Raw genomic sequence first — 13,050 nt, forward strand, 5'->3', positions numbered from 1 at the left:
ACAACATTGTGCCTGTATAGGAATATTGAAGACATATAAAAAGACAGGCATGATTAAATAGTGTGTTGGAAACAAACAAATATATGGAAAAAAAAACACATGCAATATAAAAATGAAAATAAAGATAAAACTGAAGCAAAACACACACACACACACACACACACACACACACACACACACACACACACACACACACACACACACACACACACACACACACACTCTCTCTCTTAATTGGACAAGTGGAACAAATAACAAATTGACAAAAAATTAATAATAAACCTAGCAAAATAATACTAAATATATTAAAACAATGAATATATTAAAAATAGAAACAATGTGTATTCCTATGTGGGGTCATCACTGACTAACCCCACACAGTAACCACACCGCATTGGTCCATGGTTAATGGTCAAATACTGTATCAATCCATAATTCCAGGTTTGAACATCAGAGAATGGATAATCCAGAGGGACCTGAAGCTCATAATCAATATTAACAATGTTTTGTAAATACAGTATGCATAATTAATAACTAAATGAATATCAATGTGCATATGGAGAAAGACAGAGATATATACATCCAATATTTCCCATGATTCTTGTATTTACAGAAGTGGAATCCATATAAATATATATCATCAAATATAGTCAGTAGTTATAAAATATATAGGTTGAACAAACCGCTCATTAATATAACCATGTTGTTCTAAGAAAATAGACAAAAGAACATTCTTATGCAAGTTTTAATTTAGTAGACTATTGGTTAGAAAACTGTATACATCATTTGTAATAAATCCATTCTCCAATGAACATGTCGGAATGTGTGGACATAACTACTGCTGGCAAATGAGCAGATCTGAATAATATTTATGAATCAAAATAATTTTTCTCAAGTCACCAACATGACTGAAGACATATTAATGAAGGTAAGGCATGGGTGAGCACAATGAAAAACCAGTGGAAAAGGTGTACGTAGCGCTTCCGCCACTAGAACCGAGGTGAACCGGCCTAAAAGAGTGATTAAAGATCTAGGGGCCTATGCAGAGACGTCCGAATACATGCCGTTTGGCATGTATTCGCCAGAATTAGCTTCCAGAATGCAGAGAGGCGTCCTGGAGTGGCGAATTTTGAATTATTCGCCAGTAAATTTTCAAAGCTGCATGATTCCGCCAAAGTGTTGGCGAGAAGTGTTTTTTTTGACAAGATCGCCATGTTGATATTGTCGCCATATGCAGGAAAGGAGAATGTGAGATTTTAGCCATGTCTGCTGTAATTTTCTGCGCTGAACTCGGCAATAGAGAGCGCCAGGAAAAAACGGCAGTAGCCGTCCCAATCCACGGCAACTGCTTTGTGTTGCTGTCACACACGCTTCAGCAGCTCACGTCACCCAAAGACGTCCGCTAAGTTTCAACGCTGTCCCCTGCAGTAATGCCAACAAGAATGCAAGTATGAAGAAGTGCAATGAAGGGCCAATGAAATTGATCTTATTGCCACTCTTCTTCACGCTGCATTCATGCGCCCCCCCCCCCTCACCCTTCCCACTCCCTCCCACAAAGGGCATCTCCAGTTCTGTTGGATCACCTATCACATTGGCAGCCTCACTCACTCCCTTTCCTCCCGCACTCCGTCGCGTTAAAGGCATCTGGTTGTCAGGAAGCCGTCCCGATCCACGGCAACAGCTTTCTGTTGCTGTCACACACGCTTCAGCAGGTGACGTCACCAAAAGTCGTCCGCTAAGTTTCAACGCTGTCCCCTGCAGTAATGCCAAGAATGCAAGTATGAAGAAGTGCAATGAAGGGCCAATGAAATGGATCTTATTGCCACTCTTCTTCATGCTGCATTCATGCGCCCCCCCCCCCCCCCACCTCACACTTACCACTCCCTCCCACAAAGGGCATCTCCTGTTCTGTTGGATCACCTATCACATTGGCAGCCTCACTCACCCCCTTTCCTCCCGCACTCCGTAGCTTGAAGGGCATAAACTTGTCACAAAGTAGTAACAATAAAATGTATCAAACCTTACATCTAGTAACATTTTTTGTTCCAAGGTGATGATGCTTCCGTCACAAATACGTGCAACATGCCCCGGCACTTGCAGTCCTGTTTTTTTTATAAAACAGCAGGCATACATGCATAGTAATGAATTTATGATTACAATATGACACTGTATGGATGACCGATTGCATACGTTGCACAGTTCTGTGTTGTGTGTGATCTTTTCTGCGGGGCGTACCACTGACAATATTATGGGACATGTGCCTTGTGCAGTGCGCGTGTCCAGTACTGTATATTATATAATTAATGTGCCTTACTACATAAGAAATAACATGTTGTTCACATATGTAATGTTGTGTATGATTACAGAACTAAAGCTAAAAATATATGAAGGAAATGTGTCGTTGTGTTGTTGCGGCGAATGTTCAAGTACAGTCATACGTATTGTAAGTGGCATTCCATGTACGTATCATATCAGCACATGCATAATAGTTCAGCGTTACACACGACATTTGAACCCAAAATGTTGACTTATTAAGACAATAGTTGTATCAATTTTGGTACTTTGGCAAAAATGGAGCCAACAATCTTTACAACAGTGTCATCATTCTGCTTGTGCCAACTCTATTGTTACAGCGTGAACATACACCAGATCTCATTTTTGCTTCTATATTAATTTGTATTATTCTGTTATGGTACATGTTTCATAAGATGTACAAGTATAGGAACAGTAACATGAATGTGACAGTTTTAGTAACAATGTTGACACGGGGTTCAACAATCGGCAATGAAATGGGAAAAAATAAAACATTTTATGTTATGGCTAAAAGTATGTAATGTTAACATGTGTGTGACACGTACATTGTTCATGTTTGTACAGATCATGTGCACGTATGTTGCATGTTCTTCATAATTATGGCACATGCATAATAACATGTTCTACCTGTCATGACTGTGATGAAACTTAACAAGTTTTGTCTGTGCTGTGCTTGTAAATAAAGTTTCACTTGTTCACTTTACCTCAGTTGTGTGAATGTGAACGTGCACTTACCTCAGCGCAAGCACAGACATATTTCATTGACATGGCAGATGAAATGATAATGCAATTTTTTTTGGGAAGAAGAAGATTACTAGTACAGGATACAATGAGGAGGCAGGAGAGGAGACTTCTGCGACAGGCAGAAATAGTACAGGACCCAGTCGAGGACAGGAGACATGTTATACCACAGGAGAGGGTGCAGGAGAGGGGAAACCCCAGAGGAAATAGGAGGATGCAGGGCATGATGGAGGGCAGACGAGAGGAGAGGCGTCAGTTCATACAGGAGAGGAGACAGAGAAGGAGAAATGTGTTCCCAAGGCCACGTCTTGTACGGGAACGTACATATTTGGAGGGCTTAAGCGAGGAAGAGATAGTAATCAGATACCGCTTGTCGTCAACTGCAATACTTGCTCTCTATGCGGTGCTAAGATGCGATCTTGACACTGTAACAAACCGTGGTCATGCCATTCCCGGAATTGTAAAAATGCTCTGTGCACTTCATTTCCTAGCATCAGGGTCATTTCAGACCACCGTTGGGATAGTCGGTGGCGTTTCACAGTCTGCCTTTTCAAGGGCACTAACAGTATTTCTAAATGCACTGTGTAAACGTGCCCGAAATTACATTACTTTTCCAAAAGAGCACACAGGATGGCTTGCCCTGCGTAATGGATTTTACAGAATTGCTGGCCTTCCTTGTGTTATGGGAGCCATTGACTGCACACACATTGCATTAGCGCCTCCAAATATTTATGAACACGTGTTTCGTAATAGGAAACATTACCATTCAATTAATGTTCAGGTAATATGTGACCATAACATGAAAATCATGAATGTTGTGGCGAAATATCCTGGTTCCTGCCACGATGCATCGATATTGAGAAATTCCAGTGTCACTACTGCTTTTGAAACTGGATTTTTCCCATCTGGATGGCTTGTGGGTGAGTGCAGTGAAATAGCAATATTTTTACGCGTGTGTTCAATGTCTGAATATGTTTTCAGTTATTGTTGAGGTGCATACCTAATGGCTACTGTATAACAATTTTAAAATTTAACCATAACTTTTCTTCACTTTTATAGGTGACTCTGTACATAATTGGCTGTTAACACCGCTGCTGAACCCGACCACCTTGTCAGAAGAGCGGTACAACGCAGCACATATAGCGACTCGTTGCGTTATTGAACGAACGTTTGGATTACTCAAAAGTCGTTTTCGCTGCTTAGATACATCTGGAGGCGCGTTACAATATAAGCCAGAAAAGGTCTCGCAGATTGTAATCTGCTGCTGTATTCTGCATAATGTGGCGTTAAGTCACAATGTCAATATAGCTGTGTCAGAGGATGTGTAGGAAGATGAAATAGATAATCTCGCTGCTGAGCAGGAGCATACAGCAAGTGGAGTGGAGACTAGAAGACATGTGATAGATACGTATTTCGATGGTACGCTAAGTGCATAGTATTGTCTTCTCTGACTATAGCGAGGTTACAGTGTGTCTAAAGTAATGTTGTTTTTTTCTTTTCACAGTGTAATACATGGATTCAAAATTGAACCTTCACATTCCGTGTGTACAAAGTAGCTTCTATGAGTTACGTGTTCCACTATCTTATATGCAACGGTGACATCGTTAGTAGGAAATCATAAGTAATAAAAAGTTTGTTATAGTTGAACATAAGTGTTTTGCTCTCTGGGTGGTCTTGAGCTTGTGAATTGCCACACGCAAAGAATGTGTGAATGTCTGTTGTTATTCAGTGACTTTGTAGCAGGTATGTAGCAGAGGTGTTAAATGGATATTGTAACTGAACATGTTGGAATGTGTTTCAACACAATGTTTCGGGTTTACAATGCAATGTGTGCAGTAATATTTTCTAACTATACAACACAAATTGGAACGCAAGCTAGCAATGCTGAACATGTGTCGTGACGGTGGGAAAAAAATTTCGGACGCGAAACCCACGAAATATATAACCCCAAACTGTATGTTTATTGGCTAATGCATAGCTGAACAATGGGTTAATCAATAAACAGCAATGTCTTCACAGGCAATCTCCATCATCTACAGATATATAGTTAGATATAAACACACATGTTATCATATCAATTTGTTGTAAAAAGAGTAGAATGTAAAGTGTTGCAAAACAGGGGGAGCGAAATGCTGTAGAAATACATGGCAAAGTTCAAAGTACAACAGTCGGAACACAACATTAATGCCATGACTACATGCAATAAAGACGGAAACAATAGGCACACATAACTCATTAATGAATGAAACGGTACAACTATTGCACAACAATGTAACTACTGATAAGGCGATAAATACTTAGGGGAAACATTCATAAACGACTGTGTCAATGCATGAGCAACTAGCATGATTACATTTTTGGTGTACCGTCACATAGCTACCAAGACTACGGCATGTAACAGCTTCGTGCACATACAAATCAATACGGCCCAGCAGATTGTAGATGCATTCATTGATGGCATGTATGACACTTCAAAACTGCATTGTAAAATTACAGGTGTCAAGTAATGCAAGGTGTTAACATACATATGTGTAAAGTGTATGTTAAGATGCGTGATGTTAAACATACAAAACCATACAGTAACGGTAAACAACCGTAACAATTGTGAAATAATGAATCTTGATCACGCCGATGTAATACGTGAACAATTCATGTATGCATGAACCTTTTGCGTCACATGTTAATATCTATGAAACACATGCAATCACACACCTACAACACCATAGGTAAGGCCTCAAGAATCATGTGTGCAGGATGTAGCAAACATACCAATATATTGAAATTTTTTACACACTGCTTTAAAATCACTGATTAAAAATCACTGATTAGTACACATATGTGGATTTAAAACTGTCACCGTCATAGTAAGGAAAATTAATCTGTACACTGATCATGTGTTAGTGTAATAAAGTCCTGTACAGCTCTTGAGTACCGTTTCAAACAACGATTCTGAGTGACAGTCAACAGGAAACATCATTACAAAGAAATACTGCATAAAAACAAAATAAACATGTACACATATCAGAACACAGTTATCCATAATCATAAATAATACGAATGATGTAACGTTCATGTATGTCATAATTTACTGTGTACTCGACGGCAATGTGTTCATTCATTTGCAAGCTCATATATATATATATTCATATATCTAAACATGCATTGCATGTAACAATGCGGTTAATGGTGTTCAGACGTGCTGCTCACAGTTATTGGCTCCCTATGATAAGCACTCTCAACGGAGTAACAATCCCCGATAGCGGCAATTCCTGGTATTTCGGTCCCCATCTTTTGTGAGCCCGGCATGGAATTTGCCCTCTTCCAAGATGGCGGCGACAACCTCAAAATACCGAAAAAGCAGGGGCATGTAAATATGGGAAATGGGGACAAATGATCGACCGCATGATGTTGTTACGTCGTCATGTTATCGTTGTGCCGCACAAGCATATTCCTGCTAAATTATTGCTGCGTATGCAGTATATGCCTTCTAACGTTCATAAATAAAGGGTTAACATTTTTTTCTTCATGTACTACACTGTTTCTCGAACAACTGCTGTGCTTCTCGTGCACTGTATTCCTGGGTGTTCAGAACCGATTAAGCAGTCATACAGGAGATACACAGCACTGGAATGTTTGCCGTTACGGGTAGCGAAATTGACTGACGCCGGTCACGTGACCCGGAAACGTTTTGCCTGGCTCTCATCCCGGAAGTGCTTAGTTGCACTTACATTTCGTGTACCCTTGTTGTGACTGGCGTAACAGCACTGTGTTTCTGTAAATATTACCCTACTCGCATGTGCTATTATTATTATATATGCTATAGCACTGGACGATCTCGGCAACATGACTTGAATGGAGATAGAACCTGTTGATGGGTACAAAACCGGAACCGTTCTATGCAATTAGGTTACGTGTGCGAGCGTTATGTTATGTACCAGTGCTACGCACAATTCCTGAACGTAAAGGTATGGTTCTGTTAGGCACAGAAACAAACGGTCTGCCGACCTTTGTGTGTTGCATCTTACGATTACGTTGTTATGTTACATGCAACATGTTGTACTGTCGCTGAGGACACAGCGCTTTCACTTGTGTGTGTACGTTTACGTTCACGACCAAAAGCATAAACATAGATGTGCACGCTGTGACCTAGTTCATGAGTTACGTTACTGTTTATGTTTACATGTATATATGTGTATATGTATGTCCGATCACCCGTGTGGTTGACGGGATATGTGTACCTACATATATATATATGGCTCAATATAGGTACCTCTTTAGACATAGATATATATACATATATTTCTATATGTAAATAGATATGCCTATGTTTCAGTCATGCATGTGTGCACAATATAAGCGGAGCAAGATAATACTTTTATTAAGTGTTGAAGGGCATCCAAAAAAAAGTTAAATCCCTGTAACATTTTTCCATCCGTGCACTGAATACATGTCAGTCATGTGACAATGTGTTGAAGGAACCACTACATTATTGACCTACGTCCAGACGCAACTGAATACTTTGATAATCTGTGAGAACGTTTCTGACATTATGCATAAATGCTGCACTGACGCAGTGTACTCCTTCGTAGAGGCACGTCACATATCGTCTGCATTGAACCTGCAATGTAATCTACAACTGTACATATTAAAGGAATTTATGTGTTTATGCTCTTCTATGGCTACAGAGTTATACTTTGAAATAAACTTTTCAGTGCAAGTACTCAGACATTTATTGTCAAACTTTGTACTTGTTTACATACACGTATATAACATGTATAATGTTCGCAGCAAGGTGTTTACATTGACTTGCGCAGCGGTGCTAGGTTCCACTGTGCTCGCATTCTTCCTCCTTAATGAAGCGTCTCTTCTTCCGCCTTGTGTGCAGTATTTCTGTGAACAGAGAGCCACATTAAGTGAACTGTGGCTATAATTCAGCATTATGTCAACTAACAATGCGGTGCATGATGCGCACCATTAATCTTTGAGAAACAAGGGGTTTTACACACAGAGACATGTTTAATAACACTTTAGAATGTCTATAGAACTGCATGCGTGAGAAAGTTGTTCCTGTGACACTCATTGTTGTATCGAATTCACATGGTCTGTCAATGTACTGACACGCTTATTTCCCTTTATTACAACATGCTCACATGATGATACACCACTGATTCTGCTGCATGGAGATTTCCTAGTAATGTTGTTTATTGCCTGTTCATAGACAGGTGATGTAGTATTGTTTGTTATCATGCTAATCTGTGTTATAGAGACAGACGTTTAATTTTATGTTGTTAACTTGAACGACATTATTGATAGAATGTAAAAATATCTAGCAAATATGGCAGGGACAGTCTTGAATGTGTCACAAATACTATTGACTCAAACAGTACAAACATCAAACACATACAAAGTAAGTCATAATATATAGCAACAGATGACCGTATACTTTATAAATGTTTTGCCATTGATAAGCAGTCAAATCTGCGTGCATGCAATGTATTCCGCTCTATTTATATGTAATAACTATACTACATTATGTTACAGACTATTAACACTGATAGTCTACATGTGGTACAGTAGTGTTACAAGCCGTTACTACAACAAGTCACACAATTTATGTTCACTATACCTTTACAAATGAACGAAAGTGATTGCAGGACCATTCATATTCTCCATCAACATTTTCTCCTTCACAGCTTCTGCTTCAGCAATTGCTGCGTTTTCTTGCACATTAACACCTTGATGACCACAGCATGCTCTATCAGCGGAAGCTGTTTGGCTGTGGATGAGCATTGATTGGCTAGAAATACCACTATAATTCCCCCATTCATTATGCTGCTCATGCTGCATGTTTCGATTCATAACAATATCTGTAGAACATTCTCCTGTGAGTTTAGCACAATCCTCTTTATTCATAAGGTTACACGTATCCACGGCAGTGGCACAGGAAACAAATGTCCCAGTTTCTTTTACAACGTGACAACAGGAACGTAATTTCCAGGCCCCCAAGGTTTCTCCTTCACGACAACTTGTTCGCACAAAACAGCCTTGTAAACATAGATTCCTCCTGATTCCATTTTTCCAAGTGATACTTTGCGGTGCCAATTTGTAATATTCGTAGTTATTTTCAAACGTGTTAGGAAACTTTACATTCATCATTGCTGGCAAGCACTACAGTTGTTATATACTTTTCTTTCTGTGATCATACACTGTGCTACATTGTTTAGCTCACAGTATTGTCAATGTTGCTGTGACTGCATCAGTTTCAGAATGAAAAGTAAACAAACACATTGACATTGCATTGACACAGTATTGCCTCTTGCAGTGTATTGTTTAGTTTGCAATAGTGAAATGACACATCTTTTGGTCATTATAATGTGTTTGTGATGATAGAAAACTTGTGGTAATTATTCACCTTCATAAAATTCTTCATCGAACACACCTATATCGAAATCGCCTTCCAATCCCTCAACTTGTATAGCTGGCAACTTCGCACTAAGCTGCTCCTCTAGTGGTGTCAGTTTTAAATGTGACGCTGGCGGCCCGCCGCCTGTTCCGCCCGCATGCGTTTTAATGGTCTGCAATTTAACTTTTAATTTTCTTTTGATGTCGTCAAAACGTTTTCTGCAGTTGTCATGCGAGCGCACTTGGACACCACATCCTGATACAGCTTCACGGATGTTTCTCCACAACTCCCTCTTCACCGCTGCAGATGTTTTTACTGGAAATACACATCAGGAACGCAGTTGACATGAATATTTATTAGAATGAAATTTTTTGTCCAACTGCAATCGTTAATGTGAAAGGCAATATATATATTTTTACTATGCCGGTTGCTCATGTGTCACTAATTGTTCTGAAAGTCGCACCAAAGCAACTGCATTGTACATTAGCTTTCTTTACGCACAATTTCCACACACGCCATAGCATGATAGCAGAAACCCTATGTAGAGGGACAGCATTCCAACTGTTGTGCCATGGCATCATTTGACCTGCCTTTATCTCTGGGTGGCCTAAACACAGTGCATGACATCATCAGTAGACGGTGGCATGTATTAAACCTTTTAAAGTTACCAACAAGATGGCCAAACAGGCGATCATAGTTCTCAACAATTGACGTGACTAGTACCCGATTTTCCTCGTCACTGAATTTAATGTTTCGTTTCCTGCCATCATGCTGTGATTGTGTATTTGTATGTGGTACATGCTGGTCTGTACTATCTCCATCTTCGACATCCATGGACATGATGCTCATGTCCTCGTCAACATGCTGCGATTCCTCAATTGCATCAGCATACACAGTAGCATGAGTTGTTGCCATGGGGGCTGCATGCACATTTGTGGGAACACTACCAGTTGCACAAGCTGTTTGCCCTGCACTAGCACACACAGCGATAGTACGACTGCCACGATTATGCGTTGCAGCCCTCACACCACCACGTACAGCACCACGTCCACTAGCAGGCACACTAACAGCCACAACACGACGCAAACTACCACGCACACTACCACGCACACTACCACGCACACTACCACGCACAGTACCAAGCACACTAGCACGGTCACAACCCCGAACATTACCACAGACACCACGACACACACTTCCTCGGACATTACCACGTTGAGTACCACGCACATTACCACGGACACTAACGCGCACAGTACCAGAGACAGTGCCACGCACACTACTACGGTCACAACCACGAACATTTGCACGGACACCACGACGCACACTTCCTCGGACATTACCACGTTGAGTACCACGCACATTACCACGGACACTAACGCGCACAGTACCAGAGACAGTGCCACGCACACTACCACGGTCACAACCACGAACATTTGCACGGACACCACCACGCACATTACCACTGACACTTCCACGCACACTTCCACGCACACTTCCACAGACATTACCACGCACACTGGCATTTCCACGCAAACTCTGCCTGCCAGCAACATTCGCCCCAAAAACAGCATCATCATGACTGACACACGGTGATTCTATAGACACAGCTGTGACACTTGCTGACACTGAAGGAGCACAAGTTTCCAAAGCTGAAAATGTTGCATTCTGTACAACTGTTTCATGTACACTAACAGGACCGGCCACCCCACTAACTCCAGCACCACGGATCGCTGTGGAACTTCCAACCACACGCACATGTGTGCGTGCTGAAGCAGTGGAAATGACATTACTGACTGCATGTGCACCACTTCTCCTCACAGTACTAACGCGCACTACGGACATTCTTATACTTTGCACAATGTCGAGTGGCCGCTACTACTGTGCTTACACGGTCTGTCTGTGACTGTGTTTGGCTGCAGATAATAGACAAAGTGACACTGTAAACACTGGGATATTTTAACTGTATCAAGCGTTTACGTGCTTCTAGCACTGTCACAGACACAAGGGCGCCGTTTCTCTGCTATGAAAATACAAAGAAGCCGTCCGTCAGACGCTGTGACAGGAATCTGCTGTTTACTTCACAAATTGCCCGCCCACTTGAAATCACGTCTCGCGAGACTCGCGAGCGCTACTTGAAAACACACTGCATGAGATTCTAGCCAAATGCAAGTACATCCGTCAGTAATGGCGACATTAGCTGTCGCCATTACTACAAATTGAGACTTTATAGCCAATCTGCTGTTTCAGCATAAGGTACATAAAATACGCCAAAATTTGGCACTTCTCAAACAATGGAGATTTTTTTTCCCGATCGTCTCTGCATAGGCCCCCTAGAGAGAGATTGGAGACAAAACACCACTACATTCTACAGGCTGAAAACCAAGACACAGGAATTGTGAGTGTAAACTCAGGACTTCATTCTGTAACAGACATGCTATGCCATTTTTTTCTTGTTCTCTCACTCTATGAATATGTTGATCTAAAACAAGGGTCTCCAAACTCAGTCCTCAAGGGCCACCACCAGGTCAGGTTTTTACGATATCCCTACTTCAGAACAAGTGGCTCAGTCTTTGGCTGAGCCACCGATTTAGCCACCTGTGTTGAAGTAGGGATATCCTAAAAACCTGACCTGGTGGTGGCCCTGAGGACTGAGTTTGGAGACCCCTGATCTAAAAGAAAACAGTGGACTTTATTCTGTAATATACATAATGTAATAGACATACAAAAGAAATCAGTGGTACTGAATCTCTACCAGATTCCTATTAATAGGACTGGCAATTTGAATATACATCATTAAGAATATTTCATGTATTGAATATACATAACTATGTAACTATGTAAGTGATCTTTGTGAGAGTACAATATGTAGATATAGTGATATATTATCATATATCTTTATATATCTATATATCTCTCTCTATATATTTATATAGAGAGAGATATGGATAATATAGTCATACGTTACTGTTCCGAGGTCTGGTAAAGCAAGAGACAGCACTCAATTGTGGAAAACTTCACAAAGTGTACAGTATTAGTAAAAATAGTGGTACATCAAGAAACCTAACGTTCGGCCCTCAAAAATGGGACCTTCCTCAGGGGGTACCCCGAGAGTGTGTGTGTGTATATATATATTATATTATCTAGTGTGTGTATATATATATATATATATATATATATATATATATATATATATATATATATATATATATATACACACTAGATAATATAATCTATATCAATAGGTTAAGATGTTTTAAACTGTTTTTCTGTTAAAATATCTTGTGAGCAGTTTGAATCTAATAGTATACTGTACAATGTTGCTGGTATCAGGGACAACTTGAAATCAAGCAGTGTTACACATTTTAGTGATAAGACTTGTTGTTGTATGCAGTTTTTAATGATAAGACTTATTTTTGCAAATGCCTAGTGTTCTCAAAATAAGGTACTTGATGACAACAGAAAAATAAGTACTGTATGTAATTTAGTTGGCAAAAGTGAGGTAGCCGACACATTGATTTGTCTCTTTTATCAAAGGGTATGAGAAGTAGCTGTCGCAGGCATACGCCACCGCCTCCTTAGGTATTTGTTGC

This window comes from Ascaphus truei, chromosome 13 (genome assembly GCF_040206685.1).
Source record: "Ascaphus truei isolate aAscTru1 chromosome 13, aAscTru1.hap1, whole genome shotgun sequence".
NCBI lineage: Eukaryota > Metazoa > Chordata > Amphibia > Anura > Ascaphidae > Ascaphus > Ascaphus truei.